General features: G+C 36.3%; 1 protein-coding gene across 9 annotated transcripts in view; it reads left to right on the forward strand.

Moving 5' to 3' along the window:
* PPFIA2 (PTPRF interacting protein alpha 2) overlaps positions 1–20,021 on the forward strand; it is a 505,851-nt gene that overhangs the window by 155,294 nt on the left and 330,536 nt on the right. The window lies entirely within an intron of this gene.

Consider the following 20,021-nt stretch of genomic DNA (forward strand, 5'->3'; position numbering starts at 1 on the left):
GAACTGAAAGTTAATTGACAGAGAAAAATATACAAATTATTCTAATGTAAGAAATATAGTTAAAACCCTCCTAATGAAACTATAAACAGAATGATCTTAGAGTATATGAGAGGGAAAAATTAGACCAACATGGCTGAAGGTTTGAATATAAGAATGAATAATTATTACATGAACATTTGTGTTCTCACAAATTTTAATTACAACATAGTAATCACACAAAGATAAGTTGCAAAGATGATAACTTAAGTTATTTAAGATGCAAGATTTTTCTTTTCCACCTTGGATGCATGGGCACACACAGTCCTTTTAAGAATTCAAAATTAAATATTCTTTTCTCTTTTGAGTCACCTGCAAATTGGGTTTTAACGACCCTTGGTTCTTTTTCCTTGTATGCTTTTTGTTTTGTTTTATTTTCACCTGCTTTTACATACTTCTAATCTGAGTAGAAAAACCTAATGCCACCTAACCATGTTTTAAGGCTTTTCTCCTTTCCTAATCACTGATGATTATTGGTTTAGGTAGAATTAGAAAAATCAATTTCTTATTTCCCAAGTTTGTTTCAATAACAATAACAAATATTGTTATCTTTCCATTTTAAACAAAATCATGGTGTATTATCTATAATTTGGAAGTAACTAATTTTTTTTCTAAAAAGTAAATACGTATTTTTGGCCCTTCTACCTATTCAAGTCAATAAGTCTACTACACAAATTAGCTCTTTAAAAGTGGATACTTTACTAAGCAGTCCAGGGATTAGTATTGCACTTTGGCTTGTGTGTGGTAACTGGTGTTCCTTCTTTTGACAAACATTCACTGAGTAGCTATTTAATGTGAGGCACTATTCTAAGCATTAAAGTTACAACAGTGAGAAAAGCAAAATCCCCTGCCATTGTAAAATTTACATAATTCTAGTAGTAGGAAAAAAATGAGTTAGTTTCAGTCCATGTCAAGTGTTTTTGTTTTGTTTTGTTTTGTTTTTGTATCAGATTTGTATTTAAAAAGGTCCAAAGATGTATCTACATCATTAGCACTACCATGCATCCATAGGATACAACTGTGAATATAATGCATATGTAGTCTGAAAACTGTTTGTAGTAGAAGTCTTATACCGTAAATGTAATTCACTCTGACATCTTTGGCAAGTTATTTAACTGCTCACATTTGTAAACTAGTGATGCATCTTTCAGCCTTAGAAAATTTAATGTCTCATTCCTATATAGTAGATAGATGAATTTAATGATATATCGTTTTAGGTCATTATAATTGCCTAAGATACTAATCATTGTAATAAACATTTATAAATACCAGTTTTTATTTTTCATGATAGTTATCTTCTCTTTTTCAATTAGTTCCGTACATTTTGAGCATTTTTATTTTCACTGTTTTTAAATACCCCCTGCAAGTCTCACATGTCTAAATTAGCCAGACTGTTCCTCTTGAGAGACCCAACAAGATTGCTTTCTTATTCACACTTCCACTTACTGCTGGCTGGAGGGCTAATCTCTCATTTGATCAAAATAGATTGATATTGAATGCAATTATAGGTTCATTATCATGCCTGCTCTTTATTGAAATTTCTTTCCGAAAGTAGTTATGGAAGAGCATATTTACTCTAATTTTTCTTTCATGAAAGAAAACCCCAAACTTTGAATGCCTCTTTTTACCTCCTTCCCTAGAGATAATGTATTATTTCTGAAATAGATAAATCTTGCTATATACATGTATTCTCATTCAGATCTATTTAATTGTCTTCTAAATGATGCATTTTCTCTTTTGTAAATTATTAGTTATTTAACATTATTTCTTGATGGCCCTGGTTATTCTCTAACTGCTTCAAAGGCCAATTAGTTTCATATCTGAACCACTTTCTTTTTCTGTTTCTGCCAGTGTTTTTGAAGTGCTTGCCAGGGCTCCAGCACTGTGTCAGGACACCTCACGGGAATCACCAGCAGGAACTCTTGAATAGGCAGGTCTTGGATTCTGTTACTTCTACCTCAAGCAAAGAAACAACACTCTCTGTCTCTTCTATCTTGTACTTCCACATATGATTTTATTTCAAATGTATTTTTCTGTTTAGAAAACAATGTTAAAAATTACCAATCACTATATTTTTTTAACATTTTACTTGAAGAGTCTATATTGAATTTCCTCGCACTGATCTTTAGAACTCCCAGGTTATTTTGGGTGTTGGTGTTGAGCCCAGTATCAAACTGCAAGCCCATGGTGCTTAATATCCTCTTGTTCTGGCCCTCCATTCAGTTCAGAATAGGAAAATAATAATGTAACTTATCATTTCATTGGTCAGCATAGTGGATTTTGGTGATCATTGGCAGAAAAATACCACCTCGTTTTTTAGACCAACTGACTTGCTGTCTAAGTTGTCAGGTTGGACAAAGAAGCCAGCCTCCCTAGATAATAGCTCTTGCCTTAGTCATGAGCTTCAGAGCGGGCAGCTCCAGTGGTAAAACACCCAATCCCAGCATAAGGCTCAGTGGCCTCTCATTTTTGGTTTTTTCTTTTTCTTCCTTGCTAGTTCCTCCACATTTCACTGGACTTTTTAATACTGGGATGCTAAAGGGTTCACTCATTGGACCTCTCTTCTTATCTCTCTATATTTACTCAATTTAGTATATACACTAAAGACTCCCAAATATATAATTTTTGCCAGATATTTTTAAAATATTGCCAATCATTTAATTATGTCACTCCTCCCCTCAAAACCTCCCCAAGCCTCTCCTACCCTGCTTTCCTATCTTCCTCTAAATAAAAGCCAAGGCTTATCTAATGCCTTATAATGTTCAGCATAATCTGACTCCTTATTCTCTCTCTGACATCATCACCTGCTACTCTTTTGCTCATATAGCCAGCTCGGACACACCACCCTTCTTGTTTTCCACCACACACTCTCAGCATGCTGTCACCTTGGTCCCTTTGACCTCTTCTTTGCTCTGCCTGGTACCGTCTCCCTTTGATATCCATGTGGCACACTCTCTCACCTCAAATCTCTCTCTGCTCAAACATTACTTTCTCATCGAGGCCTTCTTTATCTTTAAAAATTTAGTTTCCTATTCTTGCCAACTTTTTCTTTTTCCCCTCCATATACTACTTATCACCTTCCAATAAGCTGTACACAGTTCTTTCTTTATTTTACTGGAAGACACGCTCCATGAGGAAAGGGTATCATTTTTCCCCTGTTTTGTTCACTGTAGAATCTTAGCAGTGCAAACAGAACAGCTTTGGGAGCTCAAAAAGACATTTGGGAAACAAAGTCTTTCCTTAATTTTTTTTTAATATCTAAATAATATATCTACTTTACTGGGGGTATGTCAGTGCCTTTAACATTAATAAAGATGTCAAAGGGGATTTTAAATTGGCTGCTATTTGCCTAAAACATGTTGCTTCTGATTCATGCCGTGGGCTCTGTTCCAACGACCTTAGATACTCTCAGCCGCACTCCTACCAGATCCCGTCCCCAGCCTAACTTCATGACTCATGCATGGACGCCTCCCCACCGCCCTCCTTCCCCAAAGTGTCAGTAATGAAGGTTTTTATGGATGATTTTCAAGAAAATAAATGATTACATCACCAAATAGAAAATAGTTTGAAATCAATACCAGACATAATGGTTCATAAAATTTATTGGCCACTCTGGCCTTAGGTTATGTCTTTCTTGTTGTTTTTCCTGAAGCTTTAAGATATTTGTAGATAGCCTTATAGTTTTAGATTTTAGTTATAGTCTAATTATCAAACTGCAAATGTTGGTACATTAAAACTTATAGATTATAAACATGATTCAGATTGTTTTGATGGTTTCTATATCTATTTTGGATCCAGAGGGCAAAATTAAATTATGTGAACCTATTTTGTTAGGAAATTTCATAAATAAACTTTTTCCTTTGAAAACAAATGAAACATTTAGTTGTAAGACATTTCACTTTTGATATGTTTTATTCTCTTTTAATATAGAAGTCTTCCTTTTTGCATTTATCTAATCAATATTTACCTTTACTGTTCAGTAATTTTCTTTTTAAATGATTAGATTAATTTTATTAGTGGCCATAAGGGAAACTATATTTGGTATTGTGAATATTAAACTTTAACAACTAAGTAAGTAAAACATGTATTTTACAATGCATTTGCCTTTTATCCCTTTGGGAGAACCTCTAAAGTTGTCAGAAAAATAGTTTAACACTTCAGTTGCAAAAACAATAAAAATCTTACTCAAATTTCTTGCTATGGAAAAAATGTCTTTCAGTAAATTCAGGTCAGGATATTAACTATCCCAGTCGCTGTTCAAAGGGCATGTATAATTTTTCTTTTCTTAAACCAGGCCATTTCCAGGTACAAATTAAGAGGGTGAAAAAAAAGTAATAACTGATAATGACATGATGTGGCATGTTGATGAACTACTTTGCTGACTTCTTTAACCACTTATAATGTTATGTACCCAACATACATGATTAACCATGCTTTACACATCTATTTCACTAACCTCTGAAGTGTCATTGTCATCATAACCAAAGCTTCTAAGAATGGAAGGAGCATTACCCAGTTCATATGTGCCTAGTCCTTTACCAGGGAGAGTCGTTTTGCTTTATTCTACAGTCAAAGAGAAGAATATAGGAAATAGCACATTAAAAAAAATCAATCTTTTATGACTACTATTGAATGATGATTTAGCTCAAAAAAAGCAGTGTAATGATCTTTACAAGCAATCTATCTGTTTTAACTTTGATAAAAATATATGTGCAAGATTTTGAATAATTAGAGATACTTTTTAAAAAATCATTGTATCTTTGTTCTGAGTGTATCCCCAATGCTTAGTAGAAAGCTTAGAATATCATAGATACTCAATTAATAATTGTTACATTACTGAATGAGTGATCTCCTTTCAAAGTTTGGAAGGCCATTGTTATAGAAGTGTTATAAACATCAAAAGCAGAATTTTTAAATAGGAATTTTTTTTTCAATTATTGAGACATAATATATTGTCAATTAAGTTGCAGTTGTCTTGGCTCTTTTTTTTTTTTTTTTTTTTTTTTTTTTTTTTTTTTTTGGTTTGCTTAATAACCATCAGCTGAAACTAATTATTATCTCTATTTATTTATTCAACAAATATGTATTAACAACTTCGTGCTGAACATTGCCCTCTGCCCTGGGAATACAATGGTTAATAAAACAGGAAAAAAATATCTTCCCTCATAAAATGACTAAGTATTATATATAGTGAAAATTCAATGAAGAAAATAAAGCTGATTAAGAGAACAGAGAGTTGCATGTGGGAGTGAAGGCATACATGTTACACTCTTCAGTTAAGGACTACCAGAAGTGCTGACATTTGGGCAGATACCTAAATAACTGATGGAGAACCATGTGAATATTGGGTTGGCTTGGGAGAGAGCCAGGCAAAAGAACAGCAATTGCCTATGCCAAGAGTAGAATATACTTAATACAGGATTGGAAATCACAGCTCCCTGGTCTCCTCTTCCCTTGCTCTAGTTCCTGTTCTTGTCCCTGGTGTTACTGGTCTTCAGTGCATTTACTTACTATAATGTTGATGACTTCTGCATGTCTTTCCACCACAGTGAAAGCTTTACAAAAAGCATGTTTGTCTATTGTGTTCAAAAATGTATGCTAAATTCCTAGAAGAGCACCCAGCTTATATATAGTTGGTCCGCAGAATATTTTCACTGTATTTGTTGACATTATATTCTAGGAACTGCAAGGACACTGTGTGACCAGTGGACAGTGGATGGGAGCTTAGTGGCATTAAGTGAGGACAGAAATAACCAGGATCAAATATTGTATGGCTTTACAGGCTGTGGAAAGGACTTTGGATTTTCTCTAAGGTGTAATAAGAAGTTATTGGAGGGTTGAGGGTAAGAGAAGGAAATGGTCTGATTTACGCATTTACAGATCTTAGAGGCTGCTGAGTGGGAAATACGATCCACAGTCTCCAGTAGCGTTCACCTGGGTGGACACACACACTCAGTTTCTGATAACAGACCTTAATAAGGGTTACAACTGATGTATAAATGCATGACATGAGAATAAAAAGATTATGGACTGGTGAGAATTTATAAAAGAGGATTCACTAGAGCTGGATCTTGAGTATGAGTAAAAAGAGAATTCTGGGCCACAGAACACAATTGCATAAGGGATAAATGCAACACACTCTATTAGTGAAAAAAAAAAGAAATGTAGAAACTAAGTTTAATTCTAAGTGGCAGTGACTGAGAAGGTGACAATTACTGTGCGTATTTTATCACATCTACTGATTTAATTTTCACAACACCCCCAATGACTTAAACCCTTTTTAATTCCCATTTCTCAGAGAAAAAAACTGAGGCTTAGAAATGTAAATCAAAGCTTTATTTATCAAGATGGGGATTTGAACTTGGGCCTGTTTGATCACTAGAGCCCATGTAGTGAGTTGATGATATAATGATAATGCAATCAGAATTTAAAGAAATATTTAATTTCTTGCATCGAATCAACTTAATCTAATTAGTGTTTATTTTGTGTGCCTGGCTGCTAATATATGTAATGCTGTCCCTGGCATGATCATCATATTACTGATTATATGCCCTTTTGATATTAAAGGAAGTGGTTATAATAAGAATTTCCACCTTTGTTATTAAATGCTAATGTTTATGTTCCTTTCATTTATTTATGTGGGGTGAATGTCAAGTACAAGGCAGATAAATTAAAGAAACTAATGTATGTCTATAATTTATCATGACATAATAAACTCTTAATTATGTGTCTACATGGCCTTCTAATCAATAATCTGCAAAGCTGTGACTTGACCACAGTTGTCTAAGTGTCTACATTTCCACCGAAGAGGTTGAGAACCAGGGTATTTTTTAATAACTCACTATTGATATGTTCAAAACAAAGCTTTGCTGTGGTCATTCCCTAAAGGGCATTTAACCTTTTCATTTTTTATTTAGCTATTGGATTGATGAATATACTAACAACACAAACCTGGTCACTTGACCTGGACTTACAAAAGAGAGTCAACATAAAAAAAAAAGAATTTAATGAGAAAGAAAAAAAGGTGAAAAGATCAAGTTCTCAAAGAGGATAAGAATATACCAGATGAGTGTTTCTCAAACTTTTTTATACTTTGGCACAAATAGAAAATCCTTCTATTTCTACCTCATAGTAACGTGGACAGAGAAGAAGGATCAAACCTGGAATTGAGAACTGCAGGGGCTCTGAAGTCCCAGATTGAAGGAGCCACCCTGAAGCCGAGAGACTGATGTTTCAGCACTGGTTGGGAAGTGCTGCCCTAGTTAGCTCAGAATGATTCATTGTATGACCAAGAAAAGCAGGACATTTTAATCTCCCTTATGTTCAGTTTCACTATAAAATAAAATAACTGCACTGCATCAGTGACTCCCTCCTACCATTGGCACACACATTGAAAAACACCTGGGGAGATCTAGAAAAATACCCATTTGGTATCTTTAAACTAATTAAAAGAAAATCATTAAAGATGACACATAAATACTGCTATTTTTTAAAGCACCATGGAGGATTCTAAGAGTCTGCTGTGCTCGATGATCTCTATGGTCTTCTATATCTCTAACCATCTGGGACTTGAAGTAATATCCAGAGACATTCTATAGCAAACTGAGTTTGGAGAACAAAAATGTGAACGCTATAAAAGGACAATCAAGGAAAACTCGTAAAAAAGACTGTTCCATAAAGGGAATGCAAGCCATTTCTAATGATGCATAACAATATCTCCATGTGGACTTTAAAATGGCCAGGAAACTTCTCTTTCTTCCTGTGATAAAATTCAAGCAGAAGAATGGATCTCAGATTTTGAAATGAGAGAAACAAGATAAGGAGAGGAGCAAATACATGTAAGTGTGTAAGAAAAGGGATTTCAGCGCCGAACTGTGAACTGTTCATCTGTGGCGAGTGAGCGGGCAAGCAGTGGAGAGGGGCCCTAAGCAGACAGGAGGAAGGTTTACTGAGCCGCCGTGAAGAGAAAGTGGGGATTGACAAGGGCCCAGTGGTGCAGAGGGCACTACAGGGGTTGAGGATGGCAGGCTTGCCAGTGAGCACTCTGGTTGTCTCATGTGCACCAACATCACGCAAAAGCGCAGGGTGGCACGGAGAACCTGGGCAATTGGATTAGTGCAGTTTTTTACTTAATGCGTCAAAATGTTTTAGGAAATCGGGAGGGTATTGGTAAGAGAATGGAAGCACCAATAGAACACAGATTTTTAGTTAGGTATCAAGACACTCAATTAAGACTTTATTATGTCATGGTAAATTATGCGCATACACAGTTTACTCTCCTTCAGGAAGAAACAAACGGCTTCCTGGATAAGTGTGTTTGAGAGGACAAGCTGGGTTTGCACAGCTCATTCCTCTCCTCCCTTGTTAGCCACCTACGGAACTGCCTGTACCCCAGAGAGCGGGCTTTCGAAACATCTTTGGGCCGTGCTGTAAAATCTGGAGTTTTTTGCAACCCATGTACCCAGCCAAAGCTTTTAATTTAAGGAGGCAGTCAACTGATTTGCTTCTGTGTCTAATCTATGTTCTTTCATACGGTATGCTTTTATAATCTTCTTTTCTCTTATGTATCTGTTTATACCATTCCCTCACTACTCAGACATTCATAACTCTTTCCCCCAACATCACTGCTACCTGACTTCCTTGCTTCCTAAGCTCCTGATAACTGGCACATGCTCCCACCATCACCATTTCCAACATGGGAATCCACATACTCTGCCTTCCTATCTGTGATCAAAGATGGTGTCCTCTTCCCCTCTAAAGCCAATCTCTTGAATTGCAAGTTCTATTTCCTTTTACCTACTGAAGGGCATTGCTCTGGAAATTTGCCTCTTTCCATTCTCCACCATCAATTTTTCACCTTCTCCTAGAGCCTTTTCTACAGGAAAACTTGTTCTTATTTCCCTCCCCTTTTTCCTTGCCAGCCACTGTCTCATTTATTTGATGCCCATCGCAACAATATGCTTTAAAACTGTTGTCTAGGAACAATGTTTCCAGTTTCTCTCCTCCTAGTTATTTCATCATAAACTTACTTCAATCCAGTTTTTCTTACAAATATGCACTGAAACCAACCTTTACATTGTGAAAGCCAGTGGCCTGTTCTCAGTCCTCATCCTTCACTCTCTCAGCAGCAGTTGATACTTGCCTACTTAATTCATGTTAATCACTGTACTTTAACGACATGCCCCTCTGTTCATCTTCTTCCTACCTCCCTGTTTGTTCCTACTTACTGTCTTTTGCTGGTCTTCTAGGACTCTTCTTGCACACTAAGGCTTGAATTTGTACCTCTTCTCTTCTCTTCTCTTCTTTATTTGCATTCACTTCTTGTTGATCTCATTCCAGTTTTGTTGTTGTTGTTGGTGGTGGTGGTTTTCAGTCTGTATACTAATATGGTCTCTTGATTTGTAAATTCAACTGCCAATGTGACATCCATTTCAGCTGACTAAGAGAAACCTTAATAAACTCACCACGGGCAAAACTGAAAACTGAGCAACTGAATTCTTCACAAAGCTGCTTTTCTCTCGTAGCCTTCTCCATCTCATTTAGTGATGATTTCATTCTCTCCCTGCCCAGACCCAGAACTTCAACAAGTTGCTCAGACCGACAACCTTCCCGTTGTCAGTTGCTTTGTATTTTCCACACTGACATTTGATCCATCAGGAAATTCTACATATGTCCAGAAAATCAAAATGCATATTTCATCAAAATAGCCAGTCACCTAAAAATGTTTTGATATGAAATCAATTAATCAGGTATTTATTAATACTTTCTTCATATTCTGTACTAAATTAAAATCTCTGGCAGATAAAGCAGTGGCAAGATGTAATTTTGATTTATAATGTGGCTTTGTAATCAGAGAGACCTAATTTCAAATGACGTTACTTTTCCCTTTATCAGTTTCATGAACTTAGACACGTTATAATTTTTCTAAGATGAAGAAGAAATACTCCTTGAGAGGGCTTTGTCTAAGGCAGCACTATAGCTGCCATAAAATATCATTCACTAAATGGCAATTATTGAGCCACTGTTCTTGCTCTTAATAAAAGGCAAAACAGAATGGTGATTGGCTTTGTCTTCCAAAGAACATTCTTGGAAAAAGTAAAATTAAGGAGAAAATAAAGTGCTTGCTACCATGGCAACTGTGGCAGAGATTTTGAAAAATACTACGTCATAGTTTTGCCTAATATTGCTCTTGTTCCTGTAATCTTGCAATTTTTTTATTCTTAAAGATGGTACTATTATGGAGTGTCCATCTATATAATTTTTTAAAAATGTTTTCTTATTTTAAATTACCAGTAGTGTTATTCTAAAAACCCTCATATACAATTAATGAGCATCATGGTTCTTTTTCTCTCATCCTATCAGTCAAATGTTTTTTTGTTTGTTTGTTTTGTTTTGTTTTTAGCAAGAGAGACAGAGAAAGGAGAGAGACAGAGAGAGGTACAGATAGGGACAGATAGACAGGAACAGATAGAGAGATGAGAAACATAAATTCTTTGTTGTGGCACCTTAGTTGTTCATTGATTGCTTTCTCGTATGTGCCTTGACTGAGGGGTTCTAGCCAAGCCAGTGACCCCTTGTTCAAGACAGATGCCTTGGGCTCAAGCCAGCAACCATGGGTCATGTCTATGATCCCACACTCAAGCTAACGACCCGCACTCAAGCTGATGAGCCCGAGCTCAAACCAGGAACTTCGGGATTTCAAACTTGGGTCCTCTGTGTCCAAGGCCAAAGCTCTGTCTACTGTGCCACCACCTGGTCAGGCTCAAATTTCTTTCTTTTGGAATGATACAAACAAAGTGTTTAGAATAAGGTGAACTAGATGAAAAACATCAGATCATCTACTTTGTTTGCTTGGTTTATATACACTTTTTCCCCTTCAGTGTGGTATTTTCCTGAACACTCTGTGGCTGTGTGCATAGAGATGAAGTTATCTGTGTGTGCATTTCGGTGGGTTAATGAATGTAAATTTGAAAGGCTCTGTGTCTCAATAATTTTTCAAATCTGTCTTCTAAACCACTTAGGCCGCATTTCATACTAAAAATAATATGGTTGTTAGTTAGAATATTGAAAGTTGTTCATTTATTTTTTCTTCTTTATTCATTCATCAAGTCTTGCTTACTATGTGCCAAGCGGTACAGCCAACCCAAAGTTTAAATGCCAAACATAACACATTAACTATAAGAATCTTGGATAAGAACTAATATTTTTGAGTTCTCAAGACTAGTCAACAAGTCAAAATGAGATAATTAATATTACATGTAATCCGGGAAAAGAGAGAAGCAACACAACCAGAGGAAGATGTTTCAGGCATTTCCCAAATATTTAGTGATGCCTATTTTATGCCATGTTTTGTGCTGATCCTAGTTTGTGATAGACAAGAAGTTCTATTTAAGGTATAACTTTTTCTGGCCTGACCTGTGGCGGTGCAGTGGATAAAATATCTACCTGGAATGCTGAGGTCGCCAGTTTGAAACCCTGGGCTTGCCTGGTCAAGGAACATATGGGAGTTGATGCTTCCTGCTCCTCCCCCCCTAAAATGAATAATAATAAAAAAGGTATAACTTTTTCCCTAAGAAAGCATATTTCGCCTGACCAGGCAATGGTGCAGTGGATAGAGCGTCGGATTGGGATACAGAAGACCCAGGTTCGAGACCCCGAGGTCGCCAGCTTGAGCGCTGGCTCATCTGGTTTGAGCAAAAAGCCCACCAGCTTGAACCCAAGGTCCCTGGCTCCAGCAAAGGGTTACTTGGTCTGATGAAGGCCCATGGTCAAGGCACATATGAGAAAGTAATCAATGAACAACTAAGGTGTTGCAACGCGCAATGAAAAACTAATGATTGATGCTTCTCATCTCTCTCCGTTCCTGTCTGTCCCTGTCTATCCCTCTCTCTGACTCTCTCTCTGTTTCTGTAAAAAAAAAAAAAAAAAATTAAAAAAGAAAGCATATTTCATATCAAACAAACACAGCTAAAATTTTTGCTTCCTGATTAAAAAAATCAAATCCAAATTCTGTTCAACTGACTGAGAATTCTTTGTGTTCCAGCACAATAATTATAGTGCTATGAATCAGAGAATATATATGTGAACTGGACAGTAAAAATAAAGTAAAGAATATAGACCCATCCAGAGTGGAAATATTTTGTTTGGTTACAAATGGTGAGAATTTACCAATTTCCAAGGAAAATGGAAACTTAATTACTTCAAACCCATAGTATACAATAGAGCATGTAGGCCATATCCAATTTTTTTTAAGACTTTATTTATTCATTTTAGAGAGGAGAGAAGGAGGAGAGAGAGAGAGAGAGAGAGAGAGAGAGAGAGAGAGAGAAGAGGGGAGGAGCAGGAAGCATCAACTCCCATATGTGCCTTGACCAGGCAAGCCCAGGGTTTTGAACCGGCGACCTCAGCATTCCAGGTTGACGCTTTATCCACTGTGCCACCACAGGTCAGGCGCCATATCCAATTTTAAGTTCAACATATAATACCCTATATGTTTCTCATGTTATAGCATCAACCATATATTTCTCAAGTAACTCTACTTATTTAGTAAATGTCAGAGCTCAGAAATCCTTTCAGGTATTATTATAAGAACTTGAACTTGTGACCATCTAGTATTTAGAGGGTAGATGCGGAAATCACATTCCGTCACAGAACTTTAATGTAATCTTTGTAAAACCAGACTGAGGATGTATTTCAGAACTTGAGATAAACTTAACAAAATATAATAGAATTATTGATTGTAAAGTTATAGAATTCTAATTAGTTAACAAAACTTAATTCTGAATTTCATATCATTTAATATTTATAATTTATACAAAGATGTTCATGAGCTGTCATAATACATGTAAACATTTGTGGAAAATGTGCTTTAAACAGGGACTAAAGTAAAAGAGAAGAAGAAATATGGAAATATGATACCATTTTAAAATTTTGTAATTTCATTTAAGAAGACACTATACATGTATGTATATGAGTGTATGTAGGTGTATGTATACATGTATGTACATGAGTGAACAAACGTCTACACACAGGCCTAAATCTACACACATATAGATTATGTAAAAGAAATAACAAATTATCATCAAGATTAAAGCCAAATTTAACATTTTTTGTGTGTTAAACAGAAAGTTATAAATTTCAATTTCAATGTGCACAATATTTTTTATTTGGTCCACATGGCTACAAATCTCAAGGGTTCCCAATAGATTTTGAATATCATCTTTATTTATTTGGGACATTTCAATGAACGGTTTGCTACAATAAAATCACTTAAACTTGGAAGAAGGTCCCCAAGGCATTATTAGGTTTTGTTTGTTTGTTTGTTTGTTTTGGGTACCCCAAGAAAGAGCTCACTGCTAGGATCGATTACACCTGTTGAATGAAGCTTCTCATTGGTTTACTACAAAATGCAAAGTGTTTATGACTAGATTCACCGTCCCATCATTTCTATTCTAACTGTAACAGGTGTCTGGCACAACATCACTCCTCACTAAGAATTTGTTGAACAAATGAATGAGTGAATGAATAAACGAATCCTACACACTTGTGTAGAATCAGCTGTGACTGTCAGGAGATAGGACACACAGAAATAGGATGTGAAAGTAAACTTAGGGTGTTGGCTATTGTCAGAGGGTCATCTTTGCTGCATTTTAGAGAACTCATGATATAAGAATAAGAATACATATATAGATAGAGGTGCCTAAATATTCATATTTAGGTAGATGATAGATAACTTAGTTGGCAGTATATACTTGATTAGCTTTCATCTGCCATCCATATGAATTCATTAGGAAGTATTGCCCATCTGGGCTGCAAATTTTACTAATCTGGCATGACTTCTAACTGAACACTTGTCTATACAATTCTTTGTTATTCTATAGTGCTACACTGTAATCTGGTATAAACTGTAGTGATCTTTCTCACTCTCTCACTCTCTCCTCTCCACTCATCCTATTCTTCTTCCCCCTTCTTTTCCTCTTTCTCTTTCTCTCTCCTATTACAGTCCAGGATGGCATATTTTTCCCTGAGCATTTAACAGAAACTAACAGCAAACGACAAGCCCTTTTCAGTGTATTCCTTTAATTCCCCCATTTGTTATCACTCTATCAAATTTTAGAGCTTTTAAATCAGATATCCATAAATGAATGAAAGAAAAGCTATATTGAATTGGTTGTCCTGAAACAGAATATATTTATAGTTATTTGATTAAAAATTATGCTGGAGTGAGATAAAAAAAAAGTGTTTGAGCTAAATCTTCTGGACAGAATTTGAAATAATAGACTCTAAAGTATTTTTTTGAACTTTTTATGAAAATAAGCTGATAGCATACACTTCAGAAGGCTAAGGAATAATTATTCCCAGAAGCAGAAGGACATATTAGATGATGTGTAGAAATCTTTCCTATTAATCTATTAGAAACAAGTGTCTGGCTTCAGGTCTCATTTTACTCATTTTTAAGAAAGTACAATTTAGTTACCCTTTTACTTTTTTCATTTCCAGTTTCTTTCTGTTAAAATTCAAGTGGCTTAGATAGCTGGTATTAAATGTTCCAGAGTTCATATTCTTAATTTACTTTCCTTGGTAGAAGATAGATCTTCAGAGGGGTTAGGAGCTGTTATAAATGTAGCAACTGAAATGGACATATTATATTACCCTTCAAGTGGTAGACATTACCTGCAAACTGACTGCTACCATAAGCACGTTAAATTTTGTTATAGATAGAAATACTGTACTATATACTTTTACTTTCAAGTTAATGCTTAAAATAGTCTTAGAGGCCTTGGTCAGTTGGCTCATGGTAGAGCATCAGCCTGGCATGTAGATGTCCTGGATTTGAATCCTGATCAGGTACTCAGCAGAAGCAACCATCTGCTTCTCCACCCCGCGCCTTCTTCTTTTTCTCTCTCTCTTCTCCTCCCAGAGCCATAGCTCAGTTGAAGCAAATTGGCCCCAGGTGCTGAGGATGGCTACATGGCTTTGCGTTATGTGCTAAATAAAATAGCTCAGTTGCCAAGCAACAAAACAATAGCTCCAGAGGGGCAGAGCATCATCACCGCATAGGGGACTTGCTGGATGGATCCCAGTCAGGGGCATCCAGGCATCAGTATCTGCCTCCATGCTTCTCCCGTAAGAAAAAATTTAAAAAATAGTCTTAGAAAAAAATAAAATCTATCAAACAAAGAATAAAGGTTTTTTTTTGGTGTGTGTGTGTGTGTGGGGGGGGGGGGGTTGGTATTTTTCTTAAATGAGAAGCAGGAAATCAGAGAGATAGACTCCCGCATGCACCCGACCAGGATCCACCTGGCAAGCCCACTGGGAGGCAGTGCTCTGCCCATCTGGGACTGCTGCTCCATTGTGCCCGGAGCCATTTTAGCACCTGAGACGAGGCCATGGAGCCATCCTCAGCAGCACACGGGCCAATTTACTCTACTGGAGCCTTGACTGCAGGAGGGGAAGAAAGAGATAGAAAAAAGGGTGAAGGAGAAGGGTGGAGAAGCTGATGGGTGCTTCTTCTGTGTTGCCCTGGCCAGAAATCGAACCCTGGACTTCCACATGCTGGGCTGATGCTCTACCACTGAGTCAACTGGCCAGGGACTGAAGTTAATTGATAAGCCAAAATAATTTTGGAAGGCTATTTAGAAAATTAAAAATGATCAAATATACTGACCCAAAATATGACTATATTTTATTTCTTTATTTTTTTGTGACAGAGAAAAACAGAGAGAGGGACAGATAGGGACAAACAAACAGGAAGGGAGAGAGATTAGAAGCATTAATTCTTTGTTGCGGCTCCTTATTCTCCTTATTTGTTCACTGATTGCTTTCTCATATGTGCCTGGGGGGGAGGGGCTACAGCAGAGCGAGAGAACCCTTGCTTAAGCCAGTGTCCTTCGGCTCAAGCCAGCAACCTTGGACTTCAATCCAGCAACCTTTGGACTCAAGCCAGTGACCATGGGGTCATGTCAATGATCCCACACTCAAAATGGTGGGTCCGCACTCAAGCCCTGGATGAGCCTGTGCTCAAACCAGTGACCTCGGAGTTTTGAACTTGGGTCCTCCACATCCCAGTCTGACACCTTATCCACTGTGCTATTTCCTGGTCAGGCCTAAATATACATTCTTGACAAAATATACATTCTTTTTCAAACATTGTTTTCTATGTAGGCTATTTATGAAAATGACATTATTTCCTAAAGACAGCTTGAACCCAAGGTCACTGGCTTGAGTAAGGGTCACTTGGGCTGTTGTAGCTTCCCCGCCCCCCAGTCAAGGCACATATAAGAAAGCAATCAATGGCCCTGGCCAGTTGGCTCAGCGGTAGAGCATCGGCCTAGCGTGCGGAGGACCCGGGTACGATTCCCGGCCAGGGCACACAGGAGAAGCGCCCATTTGCTTCTCCACCCCTCCGCCGCGCTTTCCTTTCTGTCTCTCTCTTCCCCTCCCGCAGCCGAGGCTCCATTGGAGCAAAGATGGCCCGGGCGCTGGGGATGGCTCTGTGGCCTCTACCCCAGGCGCTAGAGTGGCTCTGGTCGCAATATGGCGACGCCCAGGATGGGCAGAGCATCGCCCCCTGGTGGGCAGAGCGTCGCCCCCTGGTGGGCGTGCCGGGTGGATCCCGGTCGGGCGCATGCGGGAGTCTGTCTGACTGTCTCTCCCTGTTTCCAGCTTCAGAAAAATGAAAATAAATAAATAAATAAATAAATAAATAAATAAAAAAGAAAGAAAGCAATCAATGAACTGAGATGCCAGAACAAAGAATTGATGCTTCTCATCTCTCTCTCTTCCTGTCTGTCTGTTCCTATCTGTCCCTCTCCCTGCCTCTCTCAGTCTCTGTCTCTGAGCCCCCCCCCAAAGAATGTATATTTTGTCAATTTTAAGCAACATTTAGAATCAAGCACTGTACATATATTAATAATGTTTCTTTTTCCTGCCTCTTTTAACATTAATTTTTACTTTTCTCTTTTCCTTCCCACACAAGAAACATGAAAAGGAAAGACATATTCTTATTGGCCCCAAAACTTCAGAATTCCTAACTGAAATAATTTGCTGGTTGATGCAAATTTAGCAAATATATGAGATTATACTAGGAATATGTAATATTATACCATAAAATATTTGGTTTATTGGTTTCCCTATAATAATTATCATATATAATAATAAGTTTAGGGAATTATCTGGTCTAAATTACATTGAAATTAATTTATAGGTAAGCATAAAAGTACATAGAGGTTATGTTTGCATCATAATAATCTATTTGGCAAAGAGATTTTTCTTTTAAATTCTGAGTTTTTAAGAAGCCAGACTTTTGTTTTGGAATTCTATTTCTACTCACAGTTCTGATAAGCACAAGTTATGGGATGCCACTAGCCACATAAGGAAGTATGATCTCAACATGTACCTTCAAATGAGAAGAATTAAAATATCTTACACACATTACTGATTACCACAACTGGTATGTTTCTATAGTGTATTTAATTTGAAAATTATTTGAATGAACTCTATGTGGGCTAAGGTATCAAAATGTATAAAAATTATTTAAAAAAAATATGGCTGCTTAAATAATTTGAAAAAAATAAAACATAATTTTTCAAATTTACACACTGTGATAATTAGAATTATAGTTAAGGCTAGTAGTTTTAGCAAATAGATGAATTATACAAGAGAAAGAAAAAATTTTTAAATACTGGTAATCACCTTAAAAAATGAAAGAATGGGAACATGTCAGAGGGAAACAGTAGTGACAGTTTGAACATCAAAATAAAATTTATTGTGTTGTATTATCACCCAAAGTATAAAATATATATACTGTAGTTTATGCTGATATAAATAAGTGATTAAAAAATAATCAGAAGAAAAGAGGCAAATTTTTTGTAGAGAAAAACTTCATTTAAAAACTGTAGATACTACTCCCTCCAGTAGGTAAATCTTATTTCACCCCTCCTATCGCCTCTTTGATGTTGTACTCGTTTAGTGACTAACTTCCAAAGCTCAGAGTATGGCACGACAAAAGCAGTGACTTTTCAGTAAAGAAATCAGGTCATTACTACCTCAACCAAATGATGAAGATGAACGTCTCTAGTGATACATAGATTCATGTACCCCCCACATGATGTGATGAGGTCACTTCACCAGTGTTATTTTAGGACATTCTGCCTCTGTGGTATTCTTCCCCCAAATCCGAAACCCCTAGTCTTGCATGAAGAAATCATTAAGTGAAAGTAATATAAGCATGAAGGTAGGGTACCTGCAGGTTACTTGGACAGTACTTTTTGGTAGTCTTCTAAAAATACTTGTTGATAGTCTTTTAAAGACTATGAAGATCATGAAAAACAAGCAAAAACTGAGAAGCTGTAACAGACCAGATGAAACTGGGAAGACATGGAAGATGAAGAAATGTGGTACCCTGGATGGGAACCTAGAACAGAAAAGAGACAAACAGGAAGACTAGTGAAATTCAAGTTAAGTCTAGAGTTTAGTTAATAATAATGTACTGGTGTCAGTTTCTTCGTTCTGATAAAGGTACCACAGTAGTGTGTGTTAATTGGGGAGACTGGATGAAGAATATATGGGAACTCTCTGTAATATCTTTGTAACTTTTCTAAAAACCTAAAATTAATTGTCCCAAATTAAACATTTATTTAAAAATTATCTTTTGGTCTATTTAGCAGTTTGCTAGGTTAACAATTACCTGTTCACATCATTTACCAGAATGTAGGAATCTGATCTAAGGAATTGAGAATCATGTTTTCTTCTTCTACTTCATTGATATTACAAATCTGAATAAGAATTGGATAATCAAAATACAAATAAATAATAAGTTTTCAGAACCTATCACTGTATTCATTTTATAGCCTTCGGATTCAAAGCAGGTGGTTTCTGGTTCTCAATTATGTATAATTACATCATCTTAGAAACATTCATAAAGACAGTACTTTTGGTCATTCTATGTGTCTTCTCAAAGTCTTCACTTTGGAACCAGGTGTAAATGGAACATACATTTTTTTACCTCTAAAAAGTGTAATGCAATCTTAATATGATCATTGATACATACTAACTAATGTATGATAGAAGATATAGAAAAATGAACATGCTTTTCAATGTAGTCTAGATATTTGCAACCAATTTTTTGGATCTTGCATCAAAAATCTATGTGTCTATAAGATTTATTATTGTTTTCTATATATGAGATAAAGTTTGATTTTTTTTTAATGTACTTTTTTTTCTTTTTTGCCCTGGAGGTTTAGCTTGACTGGTTAGAACATCATCCAGTACACAAAGGTTGCTGGTTCAATCACCAATCAGGGCGCATACAGAAATAGATTAATAGATGTTTCTGTCTGTCCGTCTCTTTCTTCATTCCTCTCTTTCTAAAATCAATCAATACATTCTTTAAATGTACTTTTCTGGACATTGACTATGAAATTGAATAACTTTTGAGTTAAAATGGGAAAATAGAGTAATGATTATATTCATATTATGATGTTCTTTAGGAGGTCAGAAAAGTAAAAATATTTAGTGCATTTTATTTGATAATATTCCTAGTATCTATAGCCTTGAGAATTATATGAATTATATAGCCTTGTGAATTATATGCCTGGTCCTAGCCAGCTATAATATGCTTAGATCCTTAAAAAAAAAACAAAAAACCCTTTACTTTAAAATAAAGGGCTTATTGCAAAAATTGAAAATCTTTTTGAAAATTCTGAGAGTTACAAAGAGATGTGGAAACACAGAAATAAGAGTAATAGAAAAATAATTTGTAACTAAACCCAGCTTTAAATAGTATCTGAAACATGCTTCAGGTTAGTCAGAAGAGGTCCTCTGAATTACACTGTGCATGCTTCCCTGAAATGAAACTGTATGTTATTGGTTAACCAGAATATTTAGCATAATCACTCTGCTAGACTGTGGTGGAGGGAGGTGATTATCACTGAGAACAGATGGGCAGGTCCACGGCACTGCCAGATTCTGCACAAGCTTCATTT

Source organism: Saccopteryx leptura, chromosome 2 (genome assembly GCF_036850995.1).
Source record: "Saccopteryx leptura isolate mSacLep1 chromosome 2, mSacLep1_pri_phased_curated, whole genome shotgun sequence".
NCBI lineage: Eukaryota > Metazoa > Chordata > Mammalia > Chiroptera > Emballonuridae > Saccopteryx > Saccopteryx leptura.